The sequence below is a fragment of the Pelophylax lessonae genome (genome assembly GCF_965119305.1).
Source record: "Pelophylax lessonae genome assembly, chromosome: 10".
In the NCBI taxonomy this organism is placed as follows: Eukaryota; Metazoa; Chordata; class Amphibia; order Anura; family Ranidae; genus Pelophylax; species Pelophylax lessonae.
This window is the reverse complement of record NC_138777.1, coordinates 239,044,314-239,060,995: the sequence shown is the minus strand read 5'-3', so window position 1 is coordinate 239,060,995 and position 16,682 is coordinate 239,044,314.

Below are 16,682 nucleotides of genomic sequence, written 5' to 3'. Positions count from 1 at the left end.
TATAGAAGGGACCACAGCTCTGACATCCGGGCATTTATAGAAGGGAGCAGAGCTCTGACATCCGGGGATTTATAGAAAGGAGCAGAGCTCTGACATCTGGGATTTATAGAAGGGACCACAGCTCTGACATCCGGGCATTTATAGAAGGGACCACAGCTCTGACATCCGGGGATTTATAGAAGGGACCAGAGCTCTGACATCCGGGGATTTATAGAAGGGACCATAGCTCTGACCTCCGGGGATTTATAGAAGGGACCACAGCTCTGACATCCGGGGATTTATAGAAGGGACCAAAGCTCTGACATCCAGGCATTTATAGAAGGGACCACAGCTCTGACATCCGGGCATTTATAGAAGGGACCACAGCTCTGACATCCAGGGATTTATAGAAGGGACCACAGCTCTGACATCCGGGGATTTATAGAAGGGAGCACAGCTCTGACATCTGGGATTTATAGAAGGGACCACAGCTCTGACATCCGGGGATTTATAGAAGGGACCAGAGCTCTGACATCCGGGGATTTATAGAAGGGACGACAGCTCTGACATCCGGGGATTTATAGAAGGGACCACAGCTCTGACATCCGGGGATTTATAGAAGGGACAACAGCTCTGACATCCGGGGATTTATAGAAAGGAGCAGAGCTCTGACATCCGGGCATTTATAGAAGGGACCACAGCTCTGACATCCGGGGATTTATAGAAGGGATCACAGCTCTGACATCCGGGCATTTATAGAAGGGAGCAGAGCTCTGACATCCGGGGATTTATAGAAAGGAGCGGAGCTCTGACATCTGGGATTTATAGAAGGGACCACAGCTCTGACATCCGGGCATTTATAGAAGGGACCACAGCTCTGACATCCGGGGATTTATAGAAGGGACCATAGCTCTGACATCCGGGGATTTATAGAAGGGACCACAGCTCTGACATCCGGGGATTTATAGAAGGGACCAAAGCTCTGACATCCGGGGATTTATAGAAGGGACCAGAGCTCTGACATCCGGGGATTTATAGAAGGGACCAGAGCTCTGACATCCGGGGATTTATAGAAGGGACCACAGCTCTGACATCCGGGGATTTATAGAAGGGACCAAAGCTCTGACATCCGGGGATTTATAGAAGGGACCAAAGCTCTGACATCCGGGGATTTATAGAAGGGACCAGAGCTCTGACATCCGGGGATTTATAGAAGGGACCAGAGCTCTGACATCCGGGGATTTATAGAAGGGACCAAAGCTCTGACATCCGGGGATTTATAGAAGGGACCACAGCTCTGACATCCGGGGATTTATAGAAGGGACCACAGCTCTGACATCCGGGGATTTATAGAAGGGAGCAGAGCTCTGACATCCGGGCATTTATAGAAGGGACCACAGCTCTGACATCCGGGGATTTATAGAAGGGACCAAAGCTCTGACATCCGGGCATTTATAGAAGGGACCAGAGCTCTGACATCCGGGGATTTATAGAAGGGACCACAGCTCTGACATCCGGGGATTTATAGAAGGGACAACAGCTCTGACATCCGGGGATTTATAGAAAGGAGCAGAGCTCTGACATCCGGGCATTTATAGAAGGGACCACAGCTCTGACATCCGGGGATTTATAGAAGGGATCACAGCTCTGACATCCGGGCATTTATAGAAGGGAGCAGAGCTCTGACATCCGGGGATTTATAGAAAGGAGCGGAGCTCTGACATCTGGGATTTATAGAAGGGACCACAGCTCTGACATCCGGGCATTTATAGAAGGGACCACAGCTCTGACATCCGGGGATTTATAGAAGGGACCATAGCTCTGACATCCGGGGATTTATAGAAGGGACCACAGCTCTGACATCCGGGGATTTATAGAAGGGACCAAAGCTCTGACATCCGGGGATTTATAGAAGGGACCAGAGCTCTGACATCCGGGGATTTATAGAAGGGACCAGAGCTCTGACATCCGGGGATTTATAGAAGGGACCACAGCTCTGACATCCGGGGATTTATAGAAGGGACCAAAGCTCTGACATCCGGGGATTTATAGAAGGGACCAAAGCTCTGACATCCGGGGATTTATAGAAGGGACCAGAGCTCTGACATCCGGGGATTTATAGAAGGGACCAGAGCTCTGACATCCGGGGATTTATAGAAGGGACCAAAGCTCTGACATCCGGGGATTTATAGAAGGGACCACAGCTCTGACATCCGGGGATTTATAGAAGGGACCACAGCTCTGACATCCGGGGATTTATAGAAGGGAGCAGAGCTCTGACATCCGGGCATTTATAGAAGGGACCACAGCTCTGACATCCGGGGATTTATAGAAGGGACCAAAGCTCTGACATCCGGGCATTTATAGAAGGGACCAAAGCTCTGACATCCGGGGATTTATAGAAGGGACCAGAGCTCTGACATCCGGGGATTTATAGAAGGGACCAAAGCTCTGACATCCGGGGATTTATAGAAGGGACCAGAGCTCTGACATCCGGGGATTTATAGAAGGGACCAAAGCTCTGACATCCGGGCATTTATAGAAGGGACCAGAGCTCTGACATCCGGGGATTTATAGAAAGGACCAGAGCTCTGACATCCGGGGAGCACAGCTCTGACATCCGGGGAGCACAGCTCTGACATCTCTTCTATTTCTTTATACTTCATTTTCTTCAGGAAGAGAACAGTGAAATGATATCACAGAGACTCAGCACACAGTGACATCCCCCCCCCCCCCTGAGGTGATGAACTTACCTCACGGACGGTCCCTCAGTAACGGTTCCTCACGGACTCCGGACGGTGGCCTTCCCTGTGTGCTGAGTCGGGCCGGGGCGGCGGGAACTCCCGCACTCTATGCGGAGCGGACTCCTCACTCTCACGCACCCGATGAAGACGACGAGATCTTCTCCTCAGGCGCCGCTCTCCTCTCTGACAGGAAAGTGCGGGAAGGAAGGTGATCACGTCACTGGCGCACGCACCGCCTCCGCGCATCACGTGACGTCACCCGGGATGTCCTCTTGTGTGATTGGTCCAGGCTCCAGCCTGGACCAATCACAGGCATGACATTACAAAAGTGGGGAGTGTCAGGGTGCGTGTCTCTGACCCCCCAAAGGCCCGCCTACAGACCCCCCCCCCCATACCTACCACTAATCCCCGCCCCCCATACCCACCACTAATCCCCGCCCCCCATACCCACCACTAATCCCCGCCCCTAGTGGGCTGAAAATGGAAATTATTTTTTTCTTGGCGCCCAATCTGTGTCCCCTATAGACAGGCCGCCCCTCCCCCTTTCCCTGGATATGGAGGAGGTGTGATGGGGAATCTGTTCATCCTCTGACATTTAATGCCATTATTCCATCGAACTTTCACCCGGTGATGTGAATCCGTTCTATGGAGATATCTGGGGAAGATCAATCAGCGTTCTTCTATTAGTAGATTTCTATCAGTGTCTTTGTTCCTGTATGGGGGGAATTCTGATTTCTTCCTGTGGGGTCACCAAGACAGGAAGTGAAGGGAGATCACAAACACCAATGAAAACCTGCAGAGATAGCCTGGCCCCGCCCACCTCACCCCGCCCCATTCATCCACAGATCATCTCTACTGAAATCTGCAGATTTACCCCAGAAAATAACTTGGGAAATGTTAGAGATCGGGGAAGAAATACCCTGCAGTCCCCGTATCCGCTTCACCCCTGCCTAGGCTTTATTACCAGTATAATGCCAGTATAGTACCAGTATAATACCAGTATAATACCAGTATAATGCCAGCATAGTACCAGTATAATGCCAGCATAGTACCAGTATAATGCCAGTATAATACCAGTATAATGCCAGCATAGTACCAGTATAATACCAGTATAATGCCAGCATAGTACCAGTATAATACCAGTATAATGCCAGCATAGTACCTGCATAGTATCAGTGAAGTACCAGTATAATAACAGTATAGTACCTGTATGATACCAGTATAATACCAGTATAATGCCAGTATAGTACCAGTGAAGTACCATTATAATAACAGTATAGTACCTGTATAGAACCAGTATAATACAAGAATAGTATCAATATAGTGCCAGTATAATACCAGTACAGTGCCAGTATAGTACCATAATTGGTGTCAGTGGGAGGAATAGTGTCCCATCATTGGTGTCAGTGGTAGGAATAGTGCCCCCATCATTGGTGTCAGTGGGAGTAAACCATGCTTTTTTCATGTTAAGGGGAGGAATAGTGCCCAATTGTTAATATCAGTAGCAGGAATTATGCCCATTTGTTGGTGGGAGGAATAGTGTACTATCATTGGTGTCAGTGGTAGGAATAGTGCCCCATCATTGGTGTCAGTGGGAGGAATAGTGCCCCATCATTGGTATCAGTGGGAGGAATAGTGCCCCATCATTGGTGTCAGTGGAAGGAGTAGTGCCCCATCATTGGTGTCAGTGGGAGGAATAGTGCCCCATCATTGGTGTCAGTGGGAGGAATAGTGTCCCATCATTGGTGTAAGTGGGAGGAATAGTGCCCCATCATTGGTGTCAGTGGAAGGAGTAGTGCCCCATCATTGGTGTCAGTGGGAGGAATAGTGCCCCATCATTGGTGTCAGTGGGAGGAATAGTGTCCCATCACTGGTGTCAGTGGGAGGAATAGTGCCCCATCATTGGTGTCAGTGGGAGGAATAGTGCCCTATCATTGGTGTCAGTGGAAGGAATAGTGCCCCATCATTGGTGTCAGTGGGAGGAATAGTGCCCCATCATTGGTGTCAGTGGGAGGAATAGTGCCCCATCATTGGTGTCAGTGGAAGGAGTAGTGCCCCATCATTGGTGTCAGTGGGAGGAATAGTGCCCCATCATTGGTGTCAGTGGGAGGAAACGTGTCCCATCATTGGTGTCAGTGGGAGGAAACGTGTCCCATCATTGGTGTCAGTGGGAGGAATAGTGTCCCATCATTGGTGTCAGTGGGGGGAATAGTGTCCCCATCATTGGTGTCAGTGGGGGGAATAGTATCCCATCATTGATGTCAGTGGGGGGAATAGTATCCCATCATTGGTGTCAGTGGGAGGAATAGTGCCCCATCATTGGTGTCAGTGGAAGGAATAGTGCCCCATCATTGGTGTCAGTGGGAGGAATAGTGTGCCATCATTGGTGTCAGTGGAAGGAGTAGTGCCCCATCATTGGTGTCAGTGGGAGGAATAGTGCCCCATCATTGGTGTCAGTGGGAGTAAACCATGCTTTTTTCATGTTAAGGGGAGGAATAGTGCCCAATTGTTAATATCAGTAGCAATAATTATGCCCATTTGTTGGTGGGAGGAATAGTGTACTATCATTGGTGTCAGTGGGAGGAATAGTGCCCCATCATTGGTGTCAGTGGTAGGGATAGTGTCCCATCATTGGTGTCAGTGGTAGGAATAGTGCCCCATCATTGGTGTCAGTGGGAGGAATAGTGTCCCATCATTGGTGTCAGTGGTAGGAATAGTGCCCCATCATTGGTGTCAGTGGGAGGAATAGTGTCCCATCATTGGTGTCAGTGGGAGGAATAGTGCCCCATCATTGGTGTCAGTGGGAGGAATAGTGCCCTATCATTGGTGTCAGTGGAAGGAATAGTGCCCCATCATTGGTGTCAGTGGGAGGAATAGTGCCCCATCATTGGTGTCAGTGGAAGGAATAGTGCCCCATCATTGGTGTCAGTGGAAGGAGTAGTGCCCCATCATTGGTGTCAGTGGGAGGAATAGTGTGCCATCATTGGTGTCAGTGGGAGGAATAGTGTGCCATCGTTGGTGTCAGTGGGAGGAAAAGTGCTCCAAGGGTCGGATAAAGGTGAGCACAGGGCCGTATTTGACCCCCAGGCTGCCGTTTGGAGACTACAGACCTGCGCAATGCTAAAAATAGACATAATTTCCTGGAATTATTGCCCCATTTATGACCCCCCCTTGGAATATGTTGGAGTGCATTCTCCGGGAGAGGAGTGTGTAATATACAGAGAAATCCTATTCTATGAGATGGAAATAAACCTCTTTCATGTCTAATATGATTGTCCCCAGAAAGCTAATTGCTTTCCATTTGCACTTTTTCCTCTTTGTTAGTAAATAACTCCTTTTGATAGACAATTACATTTGCAGAAATTTCCTCGGTGGGGTTGCGGTTTCGGTACACATGCGTGTTATATAAGCGATTATTTGTGCCGGAGAACTTGTTTGTTAGAAGTGGAAGAAATCAGCGGGGAGCCTCTTATGGGGCACAAGGTTTAATGTGGAGGATGGGAGCTGCTGGGGGGGTAGAAAATGGTTTGAATTGTAGAGATTTAGGGAACATTCTATGGTGGCTTCAGAGCTGAGAGGACATTCGTCCAATCCGGTCATCTACAGCTGGATTGGGGAAAGTTTGAGGACCCCTCTATGGCTGTATGAATGTAGAAAGATCTTTCACCACTTCTGGACTGGAAGATTTTCCTCCTTAATGACCAGGCCATTTTTTGCGATTCTGCACTGCTTTATTTTAACGGACAATTGCGCGGTCGTGCAACGCTGTACCTGAATACCATTTATGTCCTTTTCTTCCCCACAAATTGAACTTTCTTTTGGTGGTATTTGATCACCTGTGCGATTTTTATTTTTTGCGCTATAAACAAAAAACAATTCTGAAAAGAAAAAAACATTTTTTATATTCTGCTATATAACATTCCCAATAAAAAAATTCAAAATCACATATTTTGGTAAAAAAAAAAAAAAAATCCCAATAATCGTACATTGATTAGTTTGCGCAAAAGTTCTCGCGTCTACAAACTAGGGGAAAGATTTATGTCATTTTTATTTATTTTATTTATTTTTTACTAGTAATGGCGGCGATCAGCAATTTTTAGCGGGACTGCGACATTGCTGCGGACAGATCGGACCCCTAACTGACATTTTTGGGGGACCAGTGACATTACTACAGTAATCAGTGCTAAAAATATGCACTGTCACTGTACTAAGGACACTGGCAGGGAAGGAGTTAAAACCAGGGGCGCACAAAGGGTTAAATGTGTCCCTAGGGGGTGCTTTCTAACTGTGTGGGGGATGGGCTTTCTGAATGAACACAGAGACCTTTGATCCTAAATAAGAAGATCCCGTCCTCGCTTCGGCAGGACATATACTAAATAAGAGGATCCCTGTGTTCAATACTGACAGAACAGCGGTCTGCTGTGTTTACATCGGCAGACCAGCGTTCTGTCTGCACAAGGAGCGATCGTCGGTGCCCAGCAACAATCGCAGCCGCTGGACCCCTTGATTGGCTCCCCCTGTGGTGAATGGGCGTGCGCCCCCACTAGCGGTCCTGTGATGCGATGTACAGTTACATCGTTTTGTGGGACAGAGCCGACCTGCCGCAGTATAAGTACCGCTGGCGGTCAGCAAGTGGCTCAGTAGAATAGAATTCAGTGGCCGGGTTATGCAGGCATGGCTGACCTCTATCTAATATTTGTAGGCAGCCTTACTCCTTGGGTAAAGGTGGTTGGGGGGGGGGGGGGTTCCTTCTTTTTTACACTCCATATTCCAGACGCAATGCTCATTGGCCAGTTTTATGGACTCCAGGAACCGGATAGGTCATCATGGGTACAGTGACAGTGCATATTTTTAGCACTGATTACTGTATTAATGTCACTGGTCCTCCCAAAAGTTTAAAAAATGTCAGTTAGGGGTCCGATCTGTCCGCCGCAGTGTGGCAGTCCTGCTAAAAATCGCAGATCGCCGCCATTACTAGTAAAAAAATAAATAAATAAAAATAACATAAATCCCTCTTCATTATCAGTATCTGCGCTGACTGTAGCCAATGGCGAACTCCGATGTTCTCTGTGTCCTGCTGGCTGAATGTGTATTTGAGGTTGTGTAGAGGAACGATCGTTGTGTCTCTAAGTTATATTATCACAAATTTCGTTCATTCAATAAAAGTATTTCAAACTTTTCAATCAAATTTTCGGGGCTGAAAATTTGAAAACTGATTATCGTTCGTCCCCCACTATCAGAAAATGGGCCGAACATTCAAAACAGAATGTGCGATTTTTGGTATAGTGTGTAGCACTGCACCCCCCCCCCCCCCCCACCGTATGGACTGCCAGATATCCACACTGCGGGTCCCCCTGGTTACCAGCACACGGCTATAAGCAATGCAATTTTCTTAAGTTCCTCTTGGCTCCCTCTTCAATAATCAGTCCGGGGGCATTTGATTGTTTTGTTATTTATTTTATAATGGGGATAGGAGAAGGAAATAGTGGGATACTCCAATTTAACCATTCACAGTAAGTGAGGGCTTCTATCCTCTCTAACTCACTTCAGGGTATGGAACAGCCAGGCTGGTCATTCATCCTGCCACTTTGGATGAATAGGGATTAAGTCTCTTGTTTTCCTTCAAGACGACTTGGTGGACAGTCTCTTATCTTATCTTCAGGACACTCTCCCCAGCATCCTCTATCTCTCTCTTTCTCTGCTGACACCCATCCACTGACTATCCTATGAGCAGGGGTGGGCCCCCTCAGGTCAGGCCCCTTGACACGAGCCCCTGTACTCACAATACTGCAGCCCCAGGGTCTCCAGTGTCTCCCCTCTCAGTAACCTTCCCTGGACCTCTGGGTTCAGCTCCTCTCAACCGCTCCTCTGGCCCTCAGGACGACCTCCTGAGACCGCATTGCACCTCTACAGAGGAGGAGGCAGCCGCCCCCCCCTCCCTCCGGGACTCCGCTTTCCAACGAAAGAGCCCAAGCGCATGTGCTCCCGGCTTTTTATACAGTATCCCAACATGCACCGAGGCGACCTGCCCTCTGCCAATCATCAGGACTGTATAAAAAGCCTATGCACCCATTCGTCAGGTTTGCTCCCACTTTCCAATATGCCCTTCTTATTGGACCAGCGTGAAACACTTCTCCAGACTGAATGAATCGCATACTGAGCACACTGAGCAGACCTCACTAACAGATCCTGCTCTCTGGTAGGCAGAGAACAATATAGATTTACCTGTTGCTCCTCTGATAGGCAGACAGAGCCAAAAACTATACTCTATCACTAACACCTACCTAAGAGGGTGCTACACTCATCCCCCACCAAACCGAGCCATGTCCTCACTAGCACCTACCTAGGAGGGTGCTACACTCACCCCCCGCCAAACCAAGCCATGTCCTCACTAGCACCTACCTAGGAGGGTGCTACACTCATCCCCTGCCAAACCCAGCCATGTCCTCACTAGCACCTACCTAGGAGGGTGCTACACTCATCCCCTGCCAAACCCAGCCATGTCCTCACTAGCACCTACCTAAGAGGGTGCTACACTCATCCCCCGCCAAACCAAGCCATGTCCTCACTAGCACCTACCTAGGAGGGTGCTACACTCACCCCCCGCCAAACCGAGCCATGTCCTCACTAGCACCTACCTAGGAGGGTGCTACACTCACCCCTCGCCAAACCGAGCCATGTCCTCACTAGCACCTACCTAAGAGGGTGCTACACTCATCACCCGCCAAACCGAGCCATGTCCTCACTAGCACCTACCTAAGAGGGTGCTACACTCATCACCCGCCAAACCGAGCCATGTCCTCACTAGCACCTACGTAGGAGGGTGCTACACTCACCCCCTGCCAAACCCAGCCATGTCCTCACTAGCACCTACCTAGGAGGGTGCTACACTCACCCCCCGCCAAACCCAGCCATGTCCTCACTAGCACCTACCTAGGAGGGTGCTACACTCATCACCCGCCAAACCGAGCCATGTCCTCACTAGCACCTACCTAAGAGGGTGCTACACTCATCCCCCGCCAAACCGAGCCATGTCCTCACTAGCACCTACCTAAGAGGGTGCTACATCACCCCCCGCCAAACCGAGCCATGTCCTCACTAGCACCTACCTAAGAGGGTGCTACATCACCCCCCGCCAAACCGAGCCATGTCCTCACTAGCACCTACCTAAGAGGGTGCTACACTCATCCCCTGCCAAACCGAGCCATGTCCTCACTAGCACCTACCTAGGAGGGTGCTACACTCACCCCCTGCCAAACCCAGCCATGTCCTCACTAGCACCTACCTAGGAGGGTGCTACACTCACCCCCCGCCAAACCGAGCCATGTCCTCACTACCACCTACCTAGGAGGGTGCTACACTCATCACCCGCCAAACCCAGCCATGTCTTCACTAGCACCTACCTAAGAGGGTGCTACACTCATCACCCGCATAACCCAGCCATGTCCTCACTAGAACCTACCTAGGAGGGTGCTACACTCATCCCCCGCCAAACCGAGTCATGTCCTCACTAGCACCTACCTAAGAGGGTGCTACACTCATCCCCAGCCAAACCGAGCCATGTCCTCACTAGCACCTACCTAAGAGGGTGCTACACTCATCCCCAGCCAAACCGAGCCATGTCCTCACTAGCACCTACCTAGGAGGGTGCTACACTCATCCCCCGCCAAACCGAGCCATGTCCTCACTAGCACCTACCTAAGAGGGTGTTACACTCATCACCCGCCAAACCGAGCCATGTCCTCACTAGCACCTACCTAGGAGGGTGCTACACTCACCCCCCGCCAAACCCAGCCATGTCCTCACTAGCACCTACCTAAGAGGGTGCTACACTCATCACCCGCCAAACCGAGCCATGTCCTCACTAGCACCTACCTAGGAGGGTGCTACACTCACCCCTCGCCAAACTGAGCCATGTCCTCACTAGCACCTACCTAAGAGGGTGCTACAAGTGCATGGCCAGCATTAGTTAGAGGTGTCACTGCACCTGGTTTGGTGTTTGGCTTCCTCTGACTGATGGGGACACATCATACATCACTGGACAGGTTGCTTCTTCTTATCTCTTTGTGGTTTATCCAGTAATGTATACTTTGTATCCATGTTATATTTCTCCTGTTTTTCTCTCTATTGCAGCCTGTGCAGAGCAGAGCAGAGAAGCAGAGAGCTTGGTTGTTTCTCCCCCTAGCGCCCCTGCAGAGGTGACTGTAGAGGAACCCCAACATTCGCCGATTGTAGAAGCAGAATCGGGAATCCTGGCACCAAATTCCGGCCTTCTGCAGGTCACAGAAAGAAGACGTAAGTATTCTGCACTGGATTGCTGGTACCTTTAGTCTGGGGCTGTTTTCAGATCATGGACCCCGCACTGGTTGCACAGCATAAAGAAGAAGGCCAATGTCCAATCTGCACTCTCGATCTTGGTGGAAACTCGCTTTAAAAGAATCATTAGGAGGGCAAAGAAGCCGCTCACGGGCTTCTCTGGTTTTACTTGCTCACTTGGCCAGACCAGTAAGTCCTGACTCCACTGCTGCTTCCTCACTGGTGGGATTCATGGATTCAATTGGATGTCAGGTGTTTTCTGAAACCGTCACGAACACAATGTCCCCTGCGCTTAGGAAAATCGCCCCTCCACACATGTTTAGATCTCCGTTATACTTGGAAGCGGATAGCCACAGTCTTCCTGCCCTTAAAGACTTGGTGAAGTCTACACCACTGCAACCATATAAAAACACACAGGGGGCGCACCGACCCAGTGCATTATCCTGAGACAAATCATTTATTGAATAAAAACAAGGTAAGTATTATTATCACAACGTTGCAATTGTTAAAAGCGCATCACAGAGCTCAGGAAGTCCCATCCAAGTGTATCAAATAATACAGCAGAAACCAATGGCTCTGAAGAAGAGGAATTCCTCGAAACACGTCAGCCCAGGGGGTATTCAGTTTCTGTTGTATATCTTCATGCAATTGGATGGGACTTGCTGAGATCTGTAACAGTTGCAGCTTTGTGAGTATAATACTTACCATGTTTTTATTCAATAAATGATTTGTCTCGGGATAATGCACTGGGTCGGTGCGCCCTCGGGATGTCAGGTGTTTGTGGGATTTATCTTTAAGGCTCCATTCACACTTGTGTGACTCTAAGTTGCACCGATTTTGGAGTGCAAATTTGGATGGTTTCCACTTTGGATATGACTTTGACCAGTGAAAATGGACAACTGTTGCTCTGTATAACATTCAGGTACGACTTTCATGGAACTTTTGAGGGTTACCATTGAAGTCTATGGTCTGACTTTCATGCAACTTGAGGGCCAAAGTAGTGCATGAACTTCTTTGAAGTGGCTGCAACTTTAAGTTGCACATATATGAATGGTTATCATTGGAAAATATGGGGAATGACTTGTCATGTGACTTTGATGTCGAAAGTCGCATGACAAGTCACACAGTTGTGAATGGAGTCTTGGGCTCGGCTCACATTGCTGTAATCTGATTTTTATCCAACTTTCATTGCTATTATGTAGGTACACTTTGAAGTGGTTTGCATATTCTATGGGACCAAAATTGCACTGGAATCGCGCCAAAGTAGTATAGGAACCTTTTCCAAAATCATGCTGTGTTGAGTTGCATTGATGTGAATGGGCACCATTGAAAACAATGTGATTTCCATTGTCTAGTGATTCTGTGCGACTCAAGTTTAATGTGAAATCGCACTAGTGTGACACAGACATGCAAAACCTATAAAAGCTCATCAAGCTGGAATTTACGTAAAGCCCAACTACAATTTTCTTTCTAAATTCTCCTATTTTTACATTTAGAAAGTCCAAAACAGTACTCACCCTCTACTGTTGGACCACCCTTTGCAGCTATAGCAGCTTCAACTCTTCTGGGAGTTGAGCAGGCCAGCCAAGTTCCTCCACCCCAAACTCGCTCATCCATGTCTTTATGGACCTTGCTTTGTGCATTGGTCCAAATCATTTGGTGGAGGGGGGATTATGGTGTGGGGTTGTTTTTCAGGGGTTGGGGTTGGCCCCTTAGTTCCAGTGAAGGGAACTCTTAAGGTGTCAGCATACAAAGACATTTTGGACAATTTCATGCTCCCAACTTTGTGTGAAGAATTTGGGGACGACGCCTTCCTGTTCCAACATGACTGCGCACCAATGCACAAAGCAAGGTCCATAAAGACATGGATGAGCGAGTTTGGGGTGGAGGAACTTGATTGGCCTAAACAACTCCCAGAAGAGTTGAAGCTGTTATAGCTGCAAATGGTGGGCCGACTCAATATTGAACCCTACGGACTAAGACTGGGATGCCAAGTAAAGGCAGGCGTCCCAATACTAGTGTGTATTTTCCTGCGCACAGTTTGCTTCCTATACCAAGTAAAGCCCATACAAAAATATTCTTATGGGTGGGATTTTTGAGGTACAACATCTCAGTAGATGATAAAAGATGAACAACATTTTTTTTATATAGTTACAATTCATCTGATAAAACAGGACGGTTCCATGGGTAGATACTCCCATCTGTCACAAATCCATACATACGAGGGGAGACCAATACGTTCTTACCCTCACCAAGATCCAGATGTGCTAGGGATCGGAAATTCAGTCCACTGATTCTTCCTTCTCTACCTATCCACCTCTTATGGGTACACACTTCTCCAGAGGCGGCTATAGGCTTTGTGAGGCCTAAGGCAAAACTTGGACATGAGGCCCCACTCACGCCCATAATGGGAAAAATAATTAAAGCGATAAAAATTCTTCTTTAATCAAAGATCATTAAACATCGGGTATGTATGTATGTATATATATATATATATATATATATATATATATATATATATGTCTGCTATTATATCACAGCCCCCAGCATTTCCCTATAGGTCATGATTCCCTTACATCAGAGTTCTCCTTTAAATCAGATTCCCCCCAGCATCTCCTCCTTACATCAGAGTCACAGAATTCCTATTTACATTAGAGTCCCCCTCTTAAATCAAATTTCACAGAGCCCCCTTTACATCAGAGTCTCCAGAGTTTACCCCTTACCCTGTAAGAGGGAACCCTGATGTAAGAGGATTTCTGGGAACCCTGATTTAGGGGGAATTTTGGGGACTCTGAAGTAAGGGGAGTTCTGGGAACCCTGATTTAAGGAGGAATGCTGGAGACTCTGATGTAAGCAGATTTCTGGGAACCCTAATTTGAGGAGGAAAGCTGGGGACTCTGGTGTAAAAGGGAACTCTGTGGTCACCACCAAAGCTCCCCCTTGCATCAGAGTTTCCAGAGTCCCCCTTACACTTCCCTTCCTCAGTGCACCACAGTCTAGGGCATGACAAGTCCCACTGCAGAAAGCTGCCATATCTGAGTCCCCACAGAGGGCACTGTACATTCCAGTATAGTGCACTGCCATTCCTCCCTGAGGAATGGAAGCCTGCTATGCTTGGGCTTGTACTGCTCTCTGTAGGGGACAGAGGAACTACTGCCTGCTATGCTAAGACTTGTAGTGCCCTCTGTGGGGACTAAGGCATGGCAGCCTGCTATTCTGGAACTAGTAGTGCCCTCTGTGAGGAACTGATGATTCCTCAGTCCTCCACATTCTAGGGCACTATAGGTCCCAGCATAGTGGGCTGCCATTCCTCAGTCCCTCACAGCTGGGGGGGAAAACAACACAGAGTTAAACATCTAAAGGACAACTCCAACCAAAACTACCAATAATGTACAGAGTCCATACGCTATATAATGTCACAGCCCCGCTACCCCTCAACTTCCACCTCGGGTGCTGTCATTGTGTAGGGCAAAGGGCTCCAGCTCCACCATGTTTGGCTTTGATGTCAGATATGCAGGACTGGCTCAGCTCCACTTTCTTTCCTGGCAACTGACTCTGGCGTCACGGGGGCCTCTCCTCCTCCCCCAGCCACCTAGGGGCCCTCTCCTTCTTCCCCAGCCACCCAGGGGCCCTCTCCTTCTTCCCCAGCCACCCAGGGGCCCCTCTCCTTTTCCTCCAGCCACCCAGGGGCCCTATCCTTGTTCTCCAGCCACCCAGGGGCCATTTCCTCCTTCCCCAGCCACCCAGAGCCCTCTCCTTCTCCCCCAGCCACCCAGGGGCCCTCTCTTTCTCCCCCAGCCACCCAGGGGCCATCTCCTTTTCCCCCAGCCACCCAGGGCCATTTCCTTTTCCCCTAGCCACCCAGGGACCCTCTCCTTCTCTTCCAGCCACCCTCTCCTCCCCCAGCCACCCAGGGCCTTCTTTTTCTCCTCCTCCTCCACCAACCATTCTAAGACTCTACTAACTTCCCTGGGCCTCCTCACCCCCTTTGCGTAGTATACACTGCAAATCTATGACCAGCCTGCAGAGTGACAAGTCGGGGCCTGGTTACTTTTAAGTTCCCGGGTCAGGGCAGAGCTCTCCTCCCAGAGCAACAACCGATGATAGCAGAGTGAGCTGACCGGGCAGTCACTTCCTACTGATGCAGGTACACGCCCACCGATTCCTCCACATTTTAGGATTACATGATCAGATGGCCAATTCCCAGGCAGAGAAGGCGGGGTAAGTGTCAGCGGACAACAGACACCTGGCAGCCGCAGTGAAGGGACTGCAGCACACTGCTGCAACTTTTATATCTGAGGATTTAAAGCAATGTTTTACTTAGGAGATTTCCCTGACTGCGCCCTTCTAAATGTTGTCGCTCCGCCACTGGCTGCGAGGCCCCTGTAGGTGCGAGGCCTTAGGCGACCGCCTAATTTGCCTAATTAGAGAGCCGCCTATGCACTTCTCACATCTGTGGAAAAGACCTTTAATACCATCTGTGTAGAAGTATGCAGATTTGGAGGAAAACCAGCTATCAGCTTCAGTAACGATCGCCTCGTCATTGTGGAAACGTCTTCCTTCAGATTTGGAAACAGGAAGAAGATGGCAGGTCAGGTGAGTAAGGTGGATGGGGCGGAGATTCATAGCCACAATCGTCAACAAAAGTGACAGTTTCTGCAGTTCGATTTCCTATAAACCGGCAACATTTCAGATCCCAGGCACATGGAGATCATGGTGAGGGTAAGAACTCATTTCCCTCCCCTCGTATTATAATACACCCTATTACATATAGACCCTCCATTCCACTCTCTGTATTCTTATTGGTAGACGATTCTGTAACTCGATACGTTTCATGGATGATACTCCGCTTCTTCAGGGGTAGACAATGGGAAAATAGAGAGTATAATTCCTCTGGAGCCCTTCCAGGGTGATGGTTTGTATGCAGCTGGAACATTCCAAGGGGGAACCCCACAACATAGGGCAAGGTTATAACCCACCAGGAGAGCATGGATCGCCCCAATGACATCATAAGTGAATATACTCCTTTAACAGCTTATCTATTATTAATATAAGCTTATCCTGAACGAGGAAACAGACCACCACATCCAACACTTATCCCTCTATATCAGGGGTACACAAACTTTTAAACAAAGGGCCAGTTTATTGTCCTTCAGACATTAGGTGGGCTGGACTGTGGTCCCCCAGGAGTAGAAAACGCTCCAGATTCTATGGGAGTAAACATTGCCTCTGACTTGGCGGTCAGTGGGAAAAAATAGGAAATAGTGCCCCACTGTTTGTGTCATTAGGAGGAATAGTGCCCCATCATTGGTGTAATTTGGAAAAATAGTGTCCCATCATTGGTGTAATTGGGAGGAATAGTGCCCCGTTGTTGGTTTCATTGCGAGGAATAGTGCCCCATCATTGGTGTCAGTGGGAGGAATAGTGCCCCATCATTGGTGTCAGTGGGAGGAATAGTGCCCCATCATTGGTGTCAGTGGGAGGAATAGTGTCCCATCATTGGTGTCAGTGGAAGGAATAATGCCTCATCATTGGTGCCAGTGGGAGGAATAGTGCCCCATCATTGGTGTCAGTGGGAGGAATAGTGCCCCATCATTGGTGTCAGTGGGAGGAATAGTGTCCCATCATTGGTGTCAGTGGGAG